The following is a 21,031-nucleotide window of genomic DNA, read 5'->3' on the forward strand; positions in this document are numbered from 1 at the left end:
CTCTAAGGTCCTGCATTCTGGTGAATTTGTATGCACCAATTTCTGCCTTTACTGCATCAATTTATGGTGTTAATGTCTCTAATTCTCTCAAAATTCATCTCTCTGCTACTTTTATGTTTTTATTGCAGGGGACAGATGCAGGTTTTAAATTTTGAGGATGCGTCCCCCGTTTCCTGGGAAATTTACGCCATTGTTCGGCATTGTATATTGTAATATCTTTGCTGCACCAAAGTAAAGTTATTGTTTGGGCATCATTTCAAGACTTTTATTATTCGGAAAAATAGAGCGAGAGACCTGGACCTCTGTGACCTCAGTGGTGGGTACGGCCATGCTCGTGGCACAGGCACACACACACTCATTACACTGCCTCCTTTTAACTAAGTCCCAGCCATCCTTCTGTCCATCTGTCCGATCCTCCTGCTCTAATGCATCCTGAGAGACAACCAGACGCACTTACATACAAATAGACCACTAGTTTTCTAGGTGCAGAATTGCACAAACAAATCAAGTCATTTTGCTTTTGGGCACTTTAAACAAGGAGGTAGTTTGTTTTGTTTTCCCACAAGAATTCCCCAAAACCCCATTGCTTATTTGTAGACAAGATTGTAATTTAAACAAAGAAGCTGCACTTCACTTCACAACCCTTTGACAGGCAATTTTAGGATAAAATTCAAGTAGCAGGCGCAGGCTCCTTATGCCACTGGGTTGATTTGTTCAGATTCAGTAATGGGGCACAAATAGTTTCTTCTGAATAAAGGCTACTGATTATCTGGGTGCAGAACTACACAGACATATCCAGTCTTTTTTTTCATCCAGTGTTACTCATGTTTTAGGTGATTTTCCAAAAAGTTGGCATAACATGTTTGTGTTCAATAGAGTGTAAAAATATAAGATAACTGAAAGTGACAGTAGCAATGCTGCAACTCGTGAACTCACACAGTGTGTTTGTGTCAGCTTCCTGCTTTGTTTATGGATTGGCATGCCATGAGCTGCCTGTATGGGACAGCTAATTGTAGAAAAAAAATGATAGGGAACAGAGAAAGTAATGACGGGGGAAACCATACACCATCGAGCAGGCCCAGAGTGGCTAATCAGGACGACCGGGACAATTCCCGGTGGGCTGGTCTGATGTTTGGGCTGCGAGGGACGGTTTTCTGTTTTGTTTTTTTTTATTGGACCGGTGTTCAGTCATGGCACTGGGTATCACCTATGCTGCTACCGCTGTCCCTGGGCCGCCTCCACTGGCAGCTCTTTTGTGTGCATGGGGGCGTTCAGATATAGCGTCTTTTGCGCGCACAAACCCATTACTTTCAGTATAGACGCGTGTCATGCATGCTCACAACCCAAAGCGACACCGTAGCGGCATGTATTCGGTGCGACACGCTTGGTTTTTTTTGTCCGGCGCACAGCTCCACGGACCTGCTTCTCCCTCCGGTGTTGTATCAGATACCGGTCCCCCCTCGGGCTATGTCTCTTGTACTGTTTCCCACGGAGCTCTTCCCCGTTTGAAAGGCAAAGGAAGCCCGAATATGGAAAGACGTCGCCTCCGAGATGTAGAATGTGTATTAGGCTATAGAAGAGAAACACACATTTCAGGACTGCTGACTTGTATCATCAGGACAGACATGTCCCGTGATTTTCAGCCTTCTTTCATATTTAATAGAGGGGGGACAATACCTGACAGTAATATTCTCAGCTGTCAGGATGTGCCTGCTGTAAAGGGTAAATATAATCACAGAAGGCTGAAAATCACAGGACACGTCTGTACTGATTATACAAGACAGCAGTGTAAAGCTCAAGCATGTGGGGGCCTCCTTTCATATTTAATAGAGGGGAGGACCCTATCTAAAAGTACAGCTGTCAAGATGCCCCCTGCCACAGGCCTTTCCCACCTTGGTCTCGAAAAAACCCAGGGAAAACCCTGAGAGATAGTGTTATTAGAGAGTGCAAAACTTTTTATTTTATTTTTTATTTTTTCAAATTTCATATTTAATATTTTCATTTATTCTTTTATTTCATTGTTAAGGTTTGGATATCTGTGAACACTTATTTGAACAGAATATAGATTCTTGTTGTTAAAAAGGATGTTGTGTTGTAAAGAATAATGTTGCAGATGTGCACTCATGTTGAAATAAATCTACATTGTGAAGCAACCCTTACTTGCACTGTATTGGAAATATTTTAGAGAAACACACTGAATTACAAGGCTTTAGAGAACAGTGCGCTATTGTAGACTTCACATGTAAGGTTATAATAGGTTGTGATGTGTGGGCCGGTCTGAGGCATGAAACAACAGGGCTGAAAATGAGTCCCACTCCGGCCCTGCCATCGAGTCAATCTGTAATGTGGCTATGTTAACAGGATACAGCTTCATGTCCAGTTTAACCCTTATTCTTGAAAGATTTGTTCTTTCTTTTATTCCATCATGGTAAAAGAAAGTTTGTTTAGGTATTGGAAAATGAAAGGTTTGATCCCTTCGACAGCCAAAATTTCCATCTTTGTACATTTGTCCGTAGGCCACTTATCCTGTTAGGGATCGCAGGGGCAGCTGGAGCCTATCCTAGCTGACGTTAGGTGAGAGGCAAGGTACACCCTAGACAGGTCACCAGACTATCGCAGGGCTGACACATAGAGACAGACAACCATTCACGCTCATGTTCACACCTACGGACAATTTAGAGTCACCAATTAACCTGTATGTCTTTGGACTGTGGGAGGATGCTGGAGTACCTGGAGAAAACCCACGCTGACACAGGGAGAACATGCAAACTCTGCACAGAAGGGCTCTTGAACCTATGTCCTTTGGCTTCAGTAGAGCCACATCAGTGACAACTATGTCAAGTGAACTGAGTCACAACTTTTAACCATATAATGTTACATCTAAATGCCTACATTCCTTCTTGCTGCCTAGTCCCTTAAGTTACCATGTACTTTTTAGCTACTTTCTAGCACGAGCAGCTGCATTTTGTCTTTTGTCAAAGAAATTAATGAAAAAAGATGTCGTCTTGTTCAACGGCAAATAAAAGAGCTTCATGGTTTAGACTGTTCAAAGTACTTTTTTATGGTTTTTTGTTTGTTTATTTGTTTGTTTTTCTCATGCTGAAACGAATGAAACACACGCACTGACACTAGTGTCACATCTAGAGAAAATGAAAGCTCCTCTGTGCCCTCAACTTTACTCCCAGCCTCAAACAGTGACACTAATTTCTGCATCAATTTCTGAAACTGTTCACCTTTAAACTGAGCATTTATATATCGTGTACTTTTCTGGTAGAGTGTTATATTTACATAAATACCTTGTGCACTTTCACCCATCCATAACAGATACAGCTGGCCTCTCCCCACCTGGAACAGCTTTCCACAGGGAAAAGGTGGATAGGTGAACCACGACACACACACTGCCCAAAACACACAAAGCCTGAAATCAAGTATGTGAGTTTATATTTGGTTTGCTTTCAATTTTTAAACACACAAGGGTCCCTGTTTTTCAGGTTCAGATTTTTTTCACTTGGAGAAGAGAATCCTCAGTCCTCCTCCATCAATAAATAGTTGCTTTTAATGTCTGCCTTGTAAACAGTGAATAGCAGCTCCCCAGCTACTGAAGCACTGCTTCAAGGACAGTGAGCACAGCTACACTGCCGCTGAAACAGATACACACAGGCGTACACACACACACTCACATTTAGTCGCACACACAAGTCACCAAGGCATCCACAGACCTCTTTCGCATGCTCAGACATCCATCCACTCACGCACACCTCCGCATTGCCCACACACTCTTAAAATAACATCCCCCACCCGAGCACAAACATACATGATGAAGAGACGGGTTAATTGTGCTAATCGTGTTGCATTTTGTGAAGAAAAATAATTAACAATTATTCGACAATTCTTGCTGTTATCCACATCAAATGAGGAATGATGAAAAAGATTAGGGAGTTCTGCAGAGGTGTGTGTTGCACACTTTGTTTCCGTGCCACGTGTGTGCATACATGTACCCATGTGTGCATACCACACAGTATGTGTGGGCCTTTCAGTGTGTCCGTGTGTGTTTGTGTGTGGATGTGGACTCAGATAATAGGAGGCTGTTATCCTTGTTAGAAAAACTAAATGAAAGAGGTAAAAACAAACAGGCAATATGCTAATCGGCAGTAACACCCAGTAGCTGCGGCAAACCAGCTGCTGGCAAAACAAACATGTTATCTGGGTTAATCAAAGTATCACAAGGAAGTGGACAATTTAATCTAATATGAAGGGAAAATGCACACTATAAAGGCTACTGTGTTTCACTTTAGATGTGTGTGTAAACAAGTGCTTCCCAAAACTAGCATTTTAGCCTGATGACACTAGGTAGCACAAGTGTATTTTGTCCACGACACAACACAAATCTAGGTTATTTCTTAAGATATGGATACATATTTCAATTCACAGCTGCTGGGCAAAAAGCTTTTCATCATTAAAACTCAGCACTGTGCATAAAAAACCCACATAACAAACAGGCTACTTTTGCTTTTGGGCATAATGCAACTTTCAACAGGGAGGTAGGTAGTTTGTTTTGTTTTCCCACAAGATTTCCCAAAAAAACCCATTGCTTATTTGTAGACAAGATTGTAATTTAAACAAAGAAACCGCACTTCACTTCACAACCCTTTGACAGGCAATTTTAGGATAAAATTCAAGTAGCAGGCGCCAGCTCCTTATGCCACTGGGTTGATTTGTTCAGATTCAATAACGGGGCACAAATAGTTTCTTCAGGGGATGGTGCAGCCATTATATAACTAACCTAATAAAAGGGATGTCGTTCTCCTTCACACACTTCCCTCTTTTCTGTATTTAGCTTTGCCACCTTTACCTTTTCTCTCCTTTACGTAGCTTTTGACTCTAATAGTTCTCTCTTTGAATTTTTATGCCCTGTTATTTTGATGCTGAGCGAGGCGAACATGCCAGGAGGCTGATCTCAGGTCAGGTTCATAATTCCCAGCGTAATTATAAAGGTTAGAAAAGGCATTTTGCCAGCATGCAGCAGCCTCTCTCCAGCGCTTGTTAGCCACTTGCTGTCTTTATTTCCAGCCCTAATATGAACGAGTGAAATAATCAAGGTATATGCGTCTGTGCCGGAGCCCTCATGCTTATGTATCCATTTTTGAATTGCTAATGGGCATTTAAGTATCTTTGAGTGATGCTAATGTGTGCTCATGTTTATCTTGCAGGGCTAGCTGTATTTGTCTCTTCTCTCTTATGGCAACAACAATGTACCCCCACAGCCCATCACCTTTTAATATATTAAGCGTGTTGCTGGGGTGAAACATGCAAATGTGCAGCCTCAGACACAACAGTGTATGAATAGTCTGATGACAGGCACAGAGTTAGCTGAGGCTGACAAGCCCTTGTAGCAAAGGAATATGCAACACCCTCTCAAACCACACAGCAGCCTAATTTGAATGAGGGCTTTTTGAACTTTCCCTGACCTCGGACATAAATTACATATATTTAGATAAAAGAATAAACAGACTAGTTCATTGAAATGTGCAGCTGCTCTTAATAAATCTTGAAATAAAAGACACATAAGACCTCACACCACAGTTTTAATGACACTCTGGCTTCAAGGAATAAAAGACTTTACCAGCTGAGCTTGAACAAGTCATACAGATATCAGATTTAGTCAAGGTTGTTCCAACAGGTAAAATACTTATATGACATATATGGCAAAAGGATGATGATTTAAAAGCTAGTGCTGAGTTTGAATCTTTTTACTACCACACTAGACTCACATTATATAATGCAATAACACTGCTGTTACAAATTACAAATAGTCCCCATTTCCAGAGATAACTTCCGCTTTGCATGGTCTAATCCTGTTTTGATTTGCTCAGTAATGTCTATACTGCTGCGCCTGGCCTGTGTGAGGCTCTCCGGGTAGGGAGCACTAAATCAAATCTCAGCTAACAAGACAGAGGGCATTCGGGGACACATCAACTTCTTATCCCAAACCAATGTAGTGAAGAGAAGATCAAAGTAATGAATGTTCCCATGGTGGCCGGAGCTGTTCCATCTAACCCTAAACTCTTGTGCTCTCTCAGGGAAACTGATTGCATCTCGAGAGATCTGTCATCAGGGTCGCTGAGACAATGTCTAGACTAAATGCAATATTAGCCTAAACTAAATGAAACATACTGGGAGTCTTAAATTGGATTAACTGCAACTGTGCAAGAGGAATTGGAAATCATTATCAAGTTGCACTTCATTATGTGTGTGTTTTTCATTTGTGCTGTTGGTTCTTGATAGGGCTTTTTTTTTCATTTTTATAGACCATGAGGCCATTCTTTTGTAACATTTGATTAAAAAACTCGTTTTTCCTCCCGTACAAGTGCCCTCCGGAACTGTGGTCTATTTACTTTCTTTCTTTCTTTTTTTTAAATGGTCACTGAGCATTTGAGGTTTTTGTTAAAAGTAGTTTTACACTTGTTGCTCCGAGCGGGAGAGAGACTTTCTCCTTCTCTTTCACACCTGAATATCTCCAATTAGTCCAGGGAGCTGAGCCAGCAAACTCCTATTTGCAAGTTTGCTACTCTTCCTATTAGAATAGAGCCACCATTTGCACGCTGACATTTACTGAACACCAACATTAAACCTTTACTGTGGCGCACTAACCTTGACAGACTGACTAGCTGGGTCTGTTTTTATATTTTAAACCTGCATTTTGGTTCCCTTTTCCTTTTGCTTTTGTATAGTATAACTCTACAAGGAGAAGGGACAGCAGATGGACATAAAGACAGGCAGGTAGTAAGGTAAGGTCAAACTTGAATGTCCCATGGGGGCAATTTGAGATACATACAGTAGTCATAAGTAAAACAAAACAGACAGAACAATACATAATACACAGAATCAAGAATCACACACTTTAAGGGGTAAATCATGGACAGTTAGTGGTCACGGGACCGTACCTATGTTCCCTGGGTCCTATGTTCCCCCATAATATAGGGACCGGGGAACATGGGACCCTTTTTCCGGAAAAAGGGTCCCATGTTCCCCAGAAACGCGAAAGAAATACACACTGCAGAACATTGGGGGGGAACATAGGACCCTTTTTCCGAAAAAGAGCTATATCTAATCTGTAACTGCATTAGGTAGACAAAACCTCCACCTTGATGGAAGCATCTGAAACCCAACATGGAGGGGATGTTGAGAGTCTGAGACAATAGACCGAGCTTTAGAGACCCTCTCTTCATTCCCTCTCTTCTCTTCTGTAGGTTATTAAAAGTTACACCAGTGATCTTACAGCACAACTTGACCACTTTCTCCAACTTGTTCTTGTTTTTCAGGCTCAGATTAGCAAACCAACAGACAATGGTAAAAGAAAGAACAGACTCAATAAAAGCAGAATAGAACAATTTCATGATTGTCCTATAATAGTAAGGAGTGCAAAACACACTGCCTGTATGTGAAAAGCCCTAAAGCCCCATGTGCCTAAACTGACATTGTCTGCACACTGTCTCACATCTCAAATGTGAAGTGCCTGAAAACCACATACCCTGTGTGACATCGAAAATCACATGGAATTTACTGTATCACAACATGGGTTTAATGTGCAAGACATACACATAACACATGCTTATTGTAAAGAGGAAGAGGTATACTCAGATAGTAAAAGTATTAGTACGACACATATTGGTCATGGACTTTCCACGGCGACCTATGATGTGCAAGGTACCCTGGGTGCGGTGGCTGTTGACATGCTGGGACGCCATGACGACTTTTGCCTGTTACATGTATTGTCTCTTTTCAAAATATGCCTCCATTCTGACAGGAAATGTACAGTTTGCATACAGCCCTGTCAGTACAACAACGCAAACTCTTTTTTCCTCCAGCATCTGATGCATGTGGTTGGGTTTAGGCAACTAAAACCTGTTCGATTTGGGAAAAAAAGAACAGGGTTTGGCTTTATAATCTTTTGAGACGTGAACACCGCTCTCCCAGGTGAAAGTCAATGTTTGTTGGACCCATCCATCACCCCTCTAAGCCGCCCTACTAAGCCGTTTGCCTCCTTAACTTTTGTTCTTGCTCCACCGTGTTTCCATCAAAGGCGCCGAGCACCATTAAACCATAACAGCAACCGGCAGTCTATTGTGATATTAAAGGACGGCTTTTTTCATCAGTGTCTGACACCATAAGTCGCTGGCCAAGCGCCAAATTTCGACAACTTTAGAGAAGTTGACTTTATCTGCGCACTGTCTCACATTTCAAATGTGAAGTGTGTGTAAACCACGTGGAATTTAATGTATCAAAAGAGGGGGGTTAATGTGCAATAAATGCACACAGTAGGGGTGGGGGGAACTCCTCGACCATTCGCGCTATTGACGTTAATTCCAACAGATTCTGAAAGCTGAGAAGCGTAGTGACATCATTACCTGTGGAGGAGGGGAGGGAAGTGAGCACAGCAGGATGAGTGTGACAGCTGATGAGGATAGTGCAAACTTGAGTGATTTAGCGGTGTTTTAGCGGAGTTTTTGTGAGTTTTGGTGGCATTTTCTTTGTAAATAATATTTAGTGTTGTAAATAATAGCATTTGTGGTTTTTTGGGAGCTTTTGAGGTTTTTTTTATGCCGTGTTTTTGAGTGTTTTCACCATAGTTTGTAGTTTTGCCACTGTTCGTCTTTTTTTTTTTTTTTTTTATACAATAGTTTGTATTTTTATAGTTCATAGATAGTTATAGTCAGTTATAGTTTTGTAAATACTGGAGGAGAAATGTCAAGCAGGTCGACGAGGGACAGGAGAGTCCTGTTGAGATTTGTGGATGAGGAGGTTGGACCGGTGGAGTGTAGTCATCTCAACCACAGTTAGTAATACAGTTTGTATGCATTGGATATGTATTCCCAGCTTCATTACAATGGTGTTTTTCAATATCTAGTGTAGATAGTAGATAGATAGATAGTAAAAGTAGTACAACAGCACTCCCTCTTGTATGACATTGTTTTTATATATATCACCATTAATTAAAAACAGCGTAATATCAGTAGGCCTACAGTGCATCCTTTTCTTCAAATATATCTCTAAAATTGTTTTGTTTTGTTTTGTTTTTCAAAAAGAAAATACACAGTAAGACTCATTTCTATTGAATACAGAATATGGTATGTGTAAAAACATGATACTTTTTGCAGCACGTGACAAGCAGCATTAAGTATTTTTTTGCTCTATACTGCAGGAGTGTGATAGCCTCTGTATCACATATATCAACCATATGTTGGTAGATTAGATATCTGAAAAGATCCTCTGCATAATGGTTGCTAACCCAAATGCTGTCTGACCTCCCTGAGCCTTCTCTGCAAAACAGCGGTGGCTCAGTGCTTAACCCCCTTGCCACAGCTGCTAGCCTTTTCACCATGCAGCAAACGGCTGTCGCTGTTAAGCTATGCTATAGCCACTAGCTGTTGACAATAAGTGCTAAAGCCGCCGGTCTTTTAAATAACCTACACTGTAGAAGGCTTTTGTTACTTGAGCTCGGGGCTAGGTGTTAGCTGTTTAACATGCAGGCTGGTGGCATTAAGGGGTACGGCTGCTGGCGCTATTATTAATATAGAGCATAAGGCTGGTGATGCAGAGTGCTAAAGCTGCTAGCTGTGATGCCCAGGGAAATCCCTGCTGCTGACCTTTCACTGACAGGATTAAACCTGACACAGACACACACACATGGTAATGATTGCTGGGAGGGAGAAGGGAAGATGGGAGGGAGTAAAGGAGGGAGTTAGAGAGGAGAATGATGATGGGAAATGCAAGAGAGAGACAGTGATAGGGGAATTAGGGAAATAAAAGAGATGGACTTTTAGAAAGAAAAGAAGAAAGCAGTGACAGAGCATGTGGTAGCTTTGGGGAGAAAAAAAGACAGAAAGTAGAGGGGTGACGAGAGGAGCCGGTGTGTACTGCAGGGGATGGCAGCACTGTCTTTAAGATTAACAAAATAAGATGTCAGCACAGGGGACCAGAAGAGGGAAAGACAAAATAATGATGCAAACAGAGCAGAGAAAAAGAGATAATAGATGGGATGCAGCCAAGTGACCCAAGAGGACAGGTGAGCCGATCAGACGAGGGACAACAGGTGAATGGAGGAAAGTGGAGGAGACGAGACGTGCAGCAATAAAAGTGGAAAACAACAGGTGAGAGAGGACTTGGACTCAGAGTGGAGAGGAAGATCTGCGAAGATAGAAGAGAAGAAGGGAAGAAAAGGAGGGAGGGTGAGAGGAGGAGAGGATAAGAGACAGCAAGCAGAGCACACAGCAATTCCCTCACAACAGTGTTGGTGAGGCTGTAATTTAACGCTCCGTCAGGTCGCAATCAGAGCCTGTGTGTGCATGTGTGTGCATGTGTGTGCATGCGTGTGTGTATGTATGTGTGAGAGAGAGAACGAGCTGGGGGGGTGGGGGGGGGGGGGCAGTTAGACACACACCAGAGTCGGAGGGAGAGGGGGGAGGGAGGGATGGGGGGACACAAACAAATGAATAGATGAGCAGATGGAAGGGACTGGCAGGGCAGATCCCTGGGCTTTGTCAAGATTTTGTTTCTCCACTTCTCTGTTTGGAGACATGTCGTTTTGGGACGGGAGACTGAGTCAGATGGGAGAAGTTGAGAAGTAAAAGGTTGAGAGGGGAGAAGAGGTGCAAGGAGAGCAGAGGCAGGAGAGAAAAATGAGGAAATATTAACAGCCGTGGAGACATGCAGGAGCGTTGCATGGAACAGGACAGGAGATATAAGGAGAGTGAAGGATGAGTTAGGGAGATGAGTGAAAGAAGAGTGAAGACTGGAGAGGAAATAAGAGGAGAGACTGCCAGAGGATCAAAGCAAAAAATGGGAGAGGACGAGATGAGGGTGGAGGACACTGGGAGAGGGGAGGGGAGTCAAGGACAAAAGGGGATGAGAAGGGAGGTGAGGACTGAAGAAAATAGAGGATGAGATGGAACAGTAATGGAGAAGAGAAGAAAGGGGAAAGAGGGAAATTCAGAGGAGAGGAGAGGGAGAGACGATGGGATTAGAGGAGGGTTGGAAAGGGAAGAGGGAAGGGAGACCCATAAGGGAGGGGAGAGGGGACAAAAATGAGTTTCTTTTTCATCCAGAGTAGAATAATCCTCAAAAACTGCAGCGATAAAGGGAGTTCAAAGGACTAGTTAGAATGTGAAAAGAAGGAAAAGAAGCATTTCCTTGCATCTGTGCTCTGAACACTGACAAAAAGCAAAGCGTCCATTTCTCACGTTAGATGGATGTTATCTTGCAGATAGCAACAACAACCACCACCACCACCACCACCACCACCACCACCACAGGAAAGCAGGTAATCAGCCTGTTAATTAATGAATTACCAATGGATTTCCCACATATTTTCTTGTGAATAGGTTACATGCTGATTTATAATCGGCACATCAAAGCAAGATCAGGGGTACTGATAAAGATTGTGTTGCAAGCTCAAAAACAGCGTTGAAATGCACCTTAATGTAAAGGAAGATTGTGTGTCTACTGCTGTTTCCATTCCAGTGTACCTGCAGTAACTGATTATTGGCCACATAGCAGCAAAAACAAACTATAAACACAGCACTTACATGTAATTGTCTTTTATGTGGATATGGTGAAGCTGTCAGCAAACAGTTGCCCATTTATACATCCACAGAACCACAGAGAAACTTTGACATTTAGTCTTTTTTCTGTCCAGTCCAGCATGAACTCTCCTTGTTGCTCTGTTTTTGGTCTCCACCAACTCCTGAGCTAAATATCTGGCAGATATCCTCCAACTAGTTGCTCACTTTGTCTATCTTCTGTTCGGCACTGGGCAGGTAGCATACAATGTTTTTTCAAGAGACTTGAGAGCAGTGAGAGCGAACCAAAACAGTAATTTTGGATTTATACCTCCGCGTTGAATCAGTGCTGTACCTACGTGCACCTCCCCAGAAATGTAACTACACGTCCGGCGACGCAGACCTCCTGTCCATTTCTCTAGGCTAAAACCATTTCCCTCAGTGGAAATGAAGCTTTTATTGACTTCACAGATTTCACGGATAAGAAACAGTCAATTGTGAAGACAGTAAATCCTCCACAAGATAGCATTTTAAGTCTTAAGTGTGATTTATCCTTTGGGGATTTATACTTCGGGATTTATCCCAGCTTCATATCAGTGGAAGAAATCTCCGCTCTTCACTAGGCTAATGTATGCAATGTAAAATGCCATAGCCTTATGCTAATAATGTTAGCATGTTGTATTTGTTTGGAAAACATGTTTAGTATAAGACAGTTGTTTTGTTGGTGAACCTTGTGTGTTGTAAAGGAGCCGAATTTTGTAATATTCATTTTGTTAAATGTTGCTGTTGTTTCTGGCTTCATATGAGTAGAGGAAAAGTCTGCAAGCTGCTAGGCTAATTTATAAAATATAAAATGCCATAGGCTTGTGCTAATAACATTCGCATGTTGTAGTGTAGTGCTTAGTCTGTGAATGCTGCGAGTTATAGTGAAGCTGATTTGTGTATTTGTGTTTGGAATTGTCTCTATTAAGCCATGTTAAATGTGTGTTTAATGTGTGTTTTGGGTGTGTTTGAATCAACTAAACTTAACAGCACTTCACAGAAACCCTGCCGCAGACTAGTGTTTTGGAGGTGTAACTGCAGAGTGACACAGACACACCACCCCACAAGTATACATGCTCACAACGGCGTAGGCTCTGCATAGAGCTAAAAGTTGCTATAAACCCATGCAGAACTGAGAGAAACTGCAGCGTTGGATGATAATCACCTGTGGATATGTCATTACGAGCAACCCCTCCCAAATACAAGTAGTGATGTGATCGTTGTTATTGTAAAAAATATTGATCATAGCTTTTTTTTTTTATAGTTTAATTGTCTGTTTAATTGTTCACATAGCTGCAAGCTATATTATATTATATTAATTATATTAAAGAGGCTGCCATATTGAAAGAATGTTGGGTGGAGGATGAAGGATTATTACTAATTTGACTAACGCTGTGGTCACAACTACATAGATGCATGGAGAGAACAAACGATAGATAGAAAAGATGGACACGTACACACACACACACACACACACACACACACACACACAGTATCAGCCTTTTTACCGTGGACACATTTACACCCACATTGATATTAGCTACTTTCAAGGACAACCCTGTACCTTGTATTCATTGCTGAAATCTGAACCCCATACACAAAGCTATTCACTGAATAAACTTAACTTTTCATTTGCAAATCATCTTTTCAGTTTGGACTTTAGATACATCAGCCAAACTAAAGCTCAACTAACACACAAAACACACACACACACACACACACACACACACACACACACACACACACACAATTTAATCTAAATGATTAATTTATAGCCACATCATGAATTGGGAAACACATTAATATTAGAGATGCAGTCAGAAGTCTTGTAACCCTGCAGTTACAAATGTGTTCACTAAAAAAGACAAAGCAGTACATTGCATGGCTGCCAATAAAAGCTAACTTTTGAAATTTTTGTACCAGTTTTTTTTCTTAAATATCAATATTTTGATGGATAATTAGGTATATTGCTAAATCTGAAAATAATTGTTGACAGTGAACATCTGGCCAGATGTACAGACAGATGAAAGGACAGGAAAAAGGCAGATTAACAGACAGACTTCATAGTACAGAGTCCAATTTTTTGGGGCCTTGTTTCTCCTGTCTAAATGTAAGCTGAAGGCTGATTGCTCGCCTGCAAATGCCATACTTAATTCCACACCACATTTAGGCAAAGACATAAAGCTGCAAAGCACACATATTGATTGCTAGGAAATGTCACATAAAGCGATATTATGCATAAGGGAAGCAAACACTTTGTGCTGCAGGGTTCATCCTAAATTGCTTTCACTTTGAGGAAAACACTTTGGACCTCATTCTGTTCAATTTGCTTGATACACTCTACAGCATATAAACTACATCAAAGTAAAGCAAATTCAACTATTTGTCTGAGATAATGGTTATTAAAGATTATGTAGCTGAACATCTCAAATGTTTTGCCATTTGTCATGTTGCCATATTTTTTCTCTCTCTCGCTTCTTGTAATTTCTTTTGGCAACTTCTATTTGAATTTTACATGTCGGTTATGCCTGCATGTGTCTCTCAAACAGTTTTCCCACCAGCTCTGGGGGTGCTGTGCTATTATTTTCAGCCTGAGGCAGACTTTGTAGTGTTTGGAGAAGTTATCATTGCTGTATTAATAAATTAGGGACCTAAGGACACTGGATTTCCCACTGTGCGTAAACACATCATGCAGAAACATTCATAGAAACGCAGGCAACAGGATTAATCTGCAAAAACAACAATCTTGCATGTACACAGTATGTGTCAATATTTGCATGTGTTAATATGTATGCAAATAACACAATAAATGAAAAAAAAAAGTGTCCTTGTGCACGACAAGCTGTAGGGTCTGACTTAAACAGTTACATGTGGTTTCTCATGTCAAGGAGAGCCTCCAAGACAAGCTATAAATGTGCCATGTTGTTTCATACATAATAAACAGATTTGACACATGACACTGAATGACACATACAGTTTTCTGCCTTAAGCATTAAAATGTGTGCGTCTTGGAACAAGAGGGAGAGCATGTGTTAGTGATACAGTAAAGACAGCAAGAAAAAACAGACACTTCAACAGACATGTCATTTATTACAATTCTCTCCCACAGGAACAGGTACTATATTACAATCAGGTTTACTGACTTCCTCTTTCTCATTACCATTCACAGAAATAAAAATAAGATTAATCTCTTACCAACAAGCCATAGCAGATCATGTATTATCTATCTATCTATCTATAGGCCCGTTTCCACAGAAGAAGTTCCTGGTACTATTTGGGGGGCAGGAACTACTACAGGAACTTCCTCTCGCTCGGCCCTCTCAACCGCCGTGTCTCCACTGAGAGAGCGGAGTAGGAGGAAGGTTCCTGTAAAGTTACCGGGCTCTGTATGTGACTTAATCGTTGCGTGACCATTTTGACCGGGGCGACGTAGGGGCGTAGGGACGCCATTAGCCATTAGCCGTTAGCGGTGTCTGTAATAACTCTGGTCACGGTCCGTGAAAAAAATATTTTTCCAGCGGATGTCTTAGTTACAACATGATTGAGCTAACTGGAGTAGTTTCATGTTGTATCCGATAACGGGAGGCTTTTAAGAGATGACGTCCTGATGTTAGCTTTGCTAATGCTGTTAGCTGTCCCTGTCAGCTGATGCTTTCTAGACATTGTGATTTCCCAAAACTGAATAAATACCACACATAGCAACACAAAACTGCTTTGCTAGCTCAATCATGTTGTAACTGTATATATATATATATATATATATATATATATATATATATATATATATATATATATATATATATATATATATATATATATGTATGGTCTAGTAAATATCCTGTACACAGAGAAAAGAATAATGTTAAGAGGACGGGTAAACTTACTGTAACATGCTGCCACACACTCACACTCAAATGGCCACAACAAAAACAAATGTATACAAGAGCCCCACAGCAAATTAATCATCATGGCATATAGCTGTGGTGTACACAGGCTGCCCTGTCCCAGTCTCAAAAATACAGTGACTAATCACACACTGGCTCCTCATACAGCTCATTTTTCATGTTAAAGAGAGACTCAGCAGTGTGATACTGAAGTCCAAATAAACAGCACGTTCACAGAACAGAGGAAGAATGCACCGAGATATCCTCCAACAAACAGTCAACAACAACAATGATGTGATTTATTCTTTGGGCTTTTACAGACAGCGCTTCCATTGAGTCCTGCTGGGCATTTAAATTTTTTATGCTTCTTTCTCATTTGTTTTGGGCTGTTTCCTTTTGGATTGTCCTCAAGATGAAAGGCGCAAGGTTAACATTTTGCATCACTATGGGCTGGACATCAAAGATGTGTGATGTGTGGTCAGTAATCAGATTTCTCCTCTCGCCTGTGACCTTATTTTTGAAGAATGGTTTCCTCATTTGAACCGTGTTAGGGATAAAACACGCTGCCACCTGACTTCCTGAAAAGTTCAGCTGTGCAACCATCTTATTTAAAATTCTAGAGGATATGCTCCGTTACCTTCAGTTGTAGTCGGACTTCGGATGGAATTATTTTGTGCACCTAAGCTTACCTATCACAGAGTCTCCCCTAGTTACCAACACCCCACTTTGGTTAATGTCACATGTTTATAGGGGATGGGGACACAGTAAAAGGCAGTGTTAAAATTTCTCTTTATAGCAGCTCTGTCTACATCAAGAGAGCTACTCCACCCACATCTTAGTGCAAAAGGAGGTATTTCAGATGTCAATGGGAAGACATGAGGTCAGTAAAAGAGGAGGAGGGGAAGCACTGTTTCAGGTACAGCAGCTCTAACCTGGCCAACTCCACCGGAGCACATGAGTAATGAGAGAACAGATATCCGGAGGAGGGAGGAGAGAGGAATCATAGAGAGGGAAGGAGAGGGTTTGTTTATTGCTGTCTTTCCCACAAACAATGTCACAATATGACCCATAACTATGGAAACTTTGAAGGAGCACAATGAAGTGGAACAGGAGCCAAATCTCTACAGGACTCTGGCCCATCTTCCTAGCTGCCTTCCAGGTTGTACTGCAAGATACTGCTGATATTCCCCCCTCCACATCCCCCTTCACCACCACTCTGCTCTGCCGAGGCTTGGGGGGCTCTATGTGGGCTCCTCAGACAGACAGGGCAGAGTGCAGACCCCCAGGGGGTTTGAAGAATATGTCTGACTCACTGCACAAGCACACACTCACAAAAGACACCCTACAGGAAAAAAAAGTAGAGTGGCAGGAGAAGATAGCAATCACAGCAGGTGACAGTGGTCGTGGTAGAAGGTATTAATCAATAGAGGAATATATTAGTGAAACCCTGTGCACCAAAGCAATAGTCCCAAGTCAACTGTTAACTACTGGTTAATATGAGTCTATAAAAGTGCCATGATTAATTAGTCAAAACGGACACCACTAAGCAGGAGTGTGTCTTTTTTGAGTAGGAATTACTGTATGACCGAGGGAGAGCTTCAGGGAGTACATAAATCAATAACAGAGAGCCGGCATAAAGGCTAAGTACTGCATGTTTTACATTAAAACTAAGAAAACAAGCTGACAAAGTAGAATAGCCTGTATAAACCTGCAGTATATAAATAATTCATCCGGGTAGACTTTTGTAATACAAAACTGATTGCATTACAAAGACAGCAAACAGTGACATACTAATACCGAAGTTACCCTAGCAGCTATGAGACTGTCACCTGTTACAGGGGTGCTGGCCTCTGTCAATGAAAAATAGATCAGTTGTTGACAGCTCCCTAAACTACGGCCAGAGGAAAACAACATCTCAGCATGCATTTGAATATAATCAGAGTATCTGGATGCAAAACCACTTTCTGTAGACCAAAAATGAACCGAGCAACCCAATTTGTGTTGACTCTACCCTCTAGTGCACTCCTCTGTTTCCAGTGCAAGCAATGTCACTGAGAGGAATGGAAATTACAGAACAGGCACAGGCAGGACAAAATCTGCTTTCCCCTGGAAAATTACCTCTTTGTCGGCTCAAGGTCACTGAGCTTGATCTGCACAGTGGACAAAATCTTTCAAATCTTTCAATCAAAAATTGGACTCGTGGTGTGAAAAGAGCAAGCATGAACACTGAGAAAAGGATTGGCTACACAATCTTTTTTTGTGTTCTACTTGACACACATGGAGGCATGGTAACATGAAATGTAGAAAGTTAATTTAAAATTGATCGGCCACAACTTACTGCTCTATTATTAATAACTTTCTGTAAGTTAGACGTAGTGTGAGACTTAAGGCCTGAGAAAAAGCGAATGACATTCAAATCAAGAATTCTCAAATAACATTGTTGGTTTGACACTGAATCACCAGATGCAATTAAATGGCCCATGTAACCTTTGCTCTTCCAATTATAGTTTCCTCTGCAAGGTCATATTTGTTATGTGAAAGTTGATGAAAGGGTGAATCATGGGCCAAGGAAGAACCCATTAAAAGGTAGATCCGAAGCATAGGAGGACACACAAATTATTTTTCACTTTTGTTAAACTTGCAATATATTCACACCCCTCGCACCTTGAACATAACAACCAATGGACATGGAAACTTGGATATGGATGAGCTGAAAAGGCAGCTGCTAATAGTGTTAACAGGGCTTAGGTCACACTGGGGCAACCTGGAGGGACCGAAGGGTGGGCGTTTTGCATCAGCAATGAGTCTGTCCTCAAACGTGGGTCGAAACGCTGTTATCAGCCATAACCGTCATATGAGCGCTGCCGGCATTTAGCCTTGGCAGAAGTCTGCGCTCTGTGAGTGCCTTTCTAGTTAGAATTGAGGAAAAGGTCCCATTGGAGGTGACACAGCAGAGCAGTAAAATTTGTCTCACTGTCCCCCAAGATTACATTTCACTAATTTAACAGACAATAACAGAGGCCCTGCCATGACTCTGCATCATCAGTTATTGCACAGCACATCACAGTCACACATGGTGAGGTAAGACCTGATTAGGACCAACATAAGTTGTGCATACACAAATGCACCTGTGTTGGCAGATAAATGTACACTACAGTGATCAGTCTTCACTAGTGCTTCCTCAGTGATACCTTTGTTACTGCATAGATATTACAAGTATTATATATAGATTGCTGTTTCATCTGCAGTGTTTTATCAATAATTATAATGTGTTCAATGCTGGGCTTCAGCGCCATACTCTATTGTCACAGTAAATCATAATTTGCTTACAGTTCCCCAACACTTTCTCTTTTCAAACACCAGTTTTTCTGCAGTTATGAGTTATTTGACCCTAAAGATACAATAGTGCAAAAGAACTGAGGTCTGTACTCCTAAATTAAAAACTCTGAATCTTCATTACAGAGGAGCACACCAACCTGGGTGAACAGCATTTTGGTGCACAGATCCAAATCTAAGATACAGCAAAACAATAGCGTGCCATTTAATTAGAGAAACAGATCTAGATGCAACGTGATACACAAAGGTCATGCATACACAGAGAGACATACATACAGATCAGTCAGAGCAGATAATCAATATCAGGACAAGTGTTCAGTATTGGGAAGTACTCAAAATTAACAACCCATGGTTGTATGGAATGATTCAGAAAGGAAATCATTGTATACATATACCTTTATGCACCACTGCTGGCAGCCTGGGTGCAATGTGGGCGGTCCAACACTCACTCTCGGTCTCCCACTGAGACTCGCTGCAGGGTGAAGAATGTAAAAATATTACTTATTTGCATCCACATTGGCAAGTGCTATTAATAAATGCTGTGGTATTCTTATCTAAACCCAGAATTGGGCCCACATTCAAGTACATAAAAGCCTCAATGTTTTTGTCCATTCACCGATGAATATATAAAGCAACATGTACATGTGCATACAAAACAAGAATGCTTAAAATATGCTCATTCTCTCAGTGACAAATGTGTGATTTAAGCCTGTGATACACAGCTGTCTGTCCTTTTAGAAAAGACATTAAGGATGTGATCCTAAATTGCATGGTGGGCTTTCATGGCCTCAATATGAAATTAACATGACAGAGGGAAAGGTGACAGGAAATTAAAGGAAGGGAGAAAGGGAAAGCAAAAAGCAATAGCAATTAAAAGAGAAGTTGTTAGACATGTTTATTCTCATTAGGCACAGGTAATCAATCTTCCTCCACCTGATAGATATTACCCTCATAAACATCTGAATGCTCAGCAGCACTATGTGAAAGCCATCCATCTTTCTTTAAGACCCATCTATCTCCATCTTCACCAGCCTGCTGCACATCAGCCATAACTACATAGTTATAGGCAAAGAATGTGAATGGGTTGAAGGGGCATTCCTATTAAAATCCTCTTGCTTGAATGGTCCTTTGGCAGGTACACTGAATAAAAGCTGCCACAGAAATGTTTTACTGCTTTGGTGGAAATCCATGAGCTTCATGAATGAAATAGTTACTGCTTTATATGGCATCATTAGTGCCATGAGACTCACTTGGGCCCTGTTTGTGCAGTTTATATGGGTGGACCTGATTTTAGTTCAGTGAGCATTATGCTAAAAGTGGCTTTTTAGTCAACATTTTAAATATACATCATGTTGAGTGACATCATGTTGAGGTTTTCATACTTTAACTACTATGTCATGTTACGATATTCTTATATCCCGCACTAAATGTATCCAAGTTTGTTTGTTTTTTCACTAAGCCTAACTGAACTGCCACTTTTTTCACAACATTTACACTTGTGAACATGCATAGTTGACTGTTTCTGTGAAGCCTGCACGACATTTTGACACATTTCATGTAATGCAGTGTTAGGAGGTCATGGTCATTTCAAGTATTTCTGTGAGATCAGGTTGGCTTGTTTATACTTTAATACTGTTTGTGTTTGTGCTGTCCAAGCCCGGGGCCACCCAGTTACTCATCCAAGCCCCAGCAGCCCAGTTACTCATCTAAGCCCCAGCAGCCCAGTTACTCATCTAAGCCTCAGCCACCCAGTTACCCATCCAAGCCTCAGCCACCCAGTTACCCATCCAATCCCCAGCAGCCCATTTACTCATCTAAGCCCCAGCCCCCCGCCTACTCATCCAAGCCCCAACAGCCCAGTTACCCACTGCAGCCCACCTACCCATCCAAGCCCAAGCCACCCAGTTACCCGTCCAAGCCTCAGCAGCCCTCCTACCCATCCAAGCCTCAGCCACCCAGTTACCAGTCCAAGCCCCAGCCACCAGCCTACTCATCAAAGTCTCAGGAGCCCACTTACCCATTGCAGCCCTCTTATGCGTCCAAGCCCCAGCCACCCAGTTAATCATCCAAGCCCCAGAAGCCCACCTATTTGATCAAGCCCTAGCAGCTCAGTCACTCATCTAAGCCCCAGCAGCCCATTTAGCCTTCCATTTCACATGAACAAACTTTTCTGTTTATGTTTTTGTGTAATTCTGTGTCAAAATGTCAAAT

The sequence above is a fragment of the Epinephelus fuscoguttatus genome, linkage group LG5, assembly GCF_011397635.1.
Source record: "Epinephelus fuscoguttatus linkage group LG5, E.fuscoguttatus.final_Chr_v1".
In the NCBI taxonomy this organism is placed as follows: domain Eukaryota; kingdom Metazoa; phylum Chordata; class Actinopteri; order Perciformes; family Serranidae; genus Epinephelus; species Epinephelus fuscoguttatus.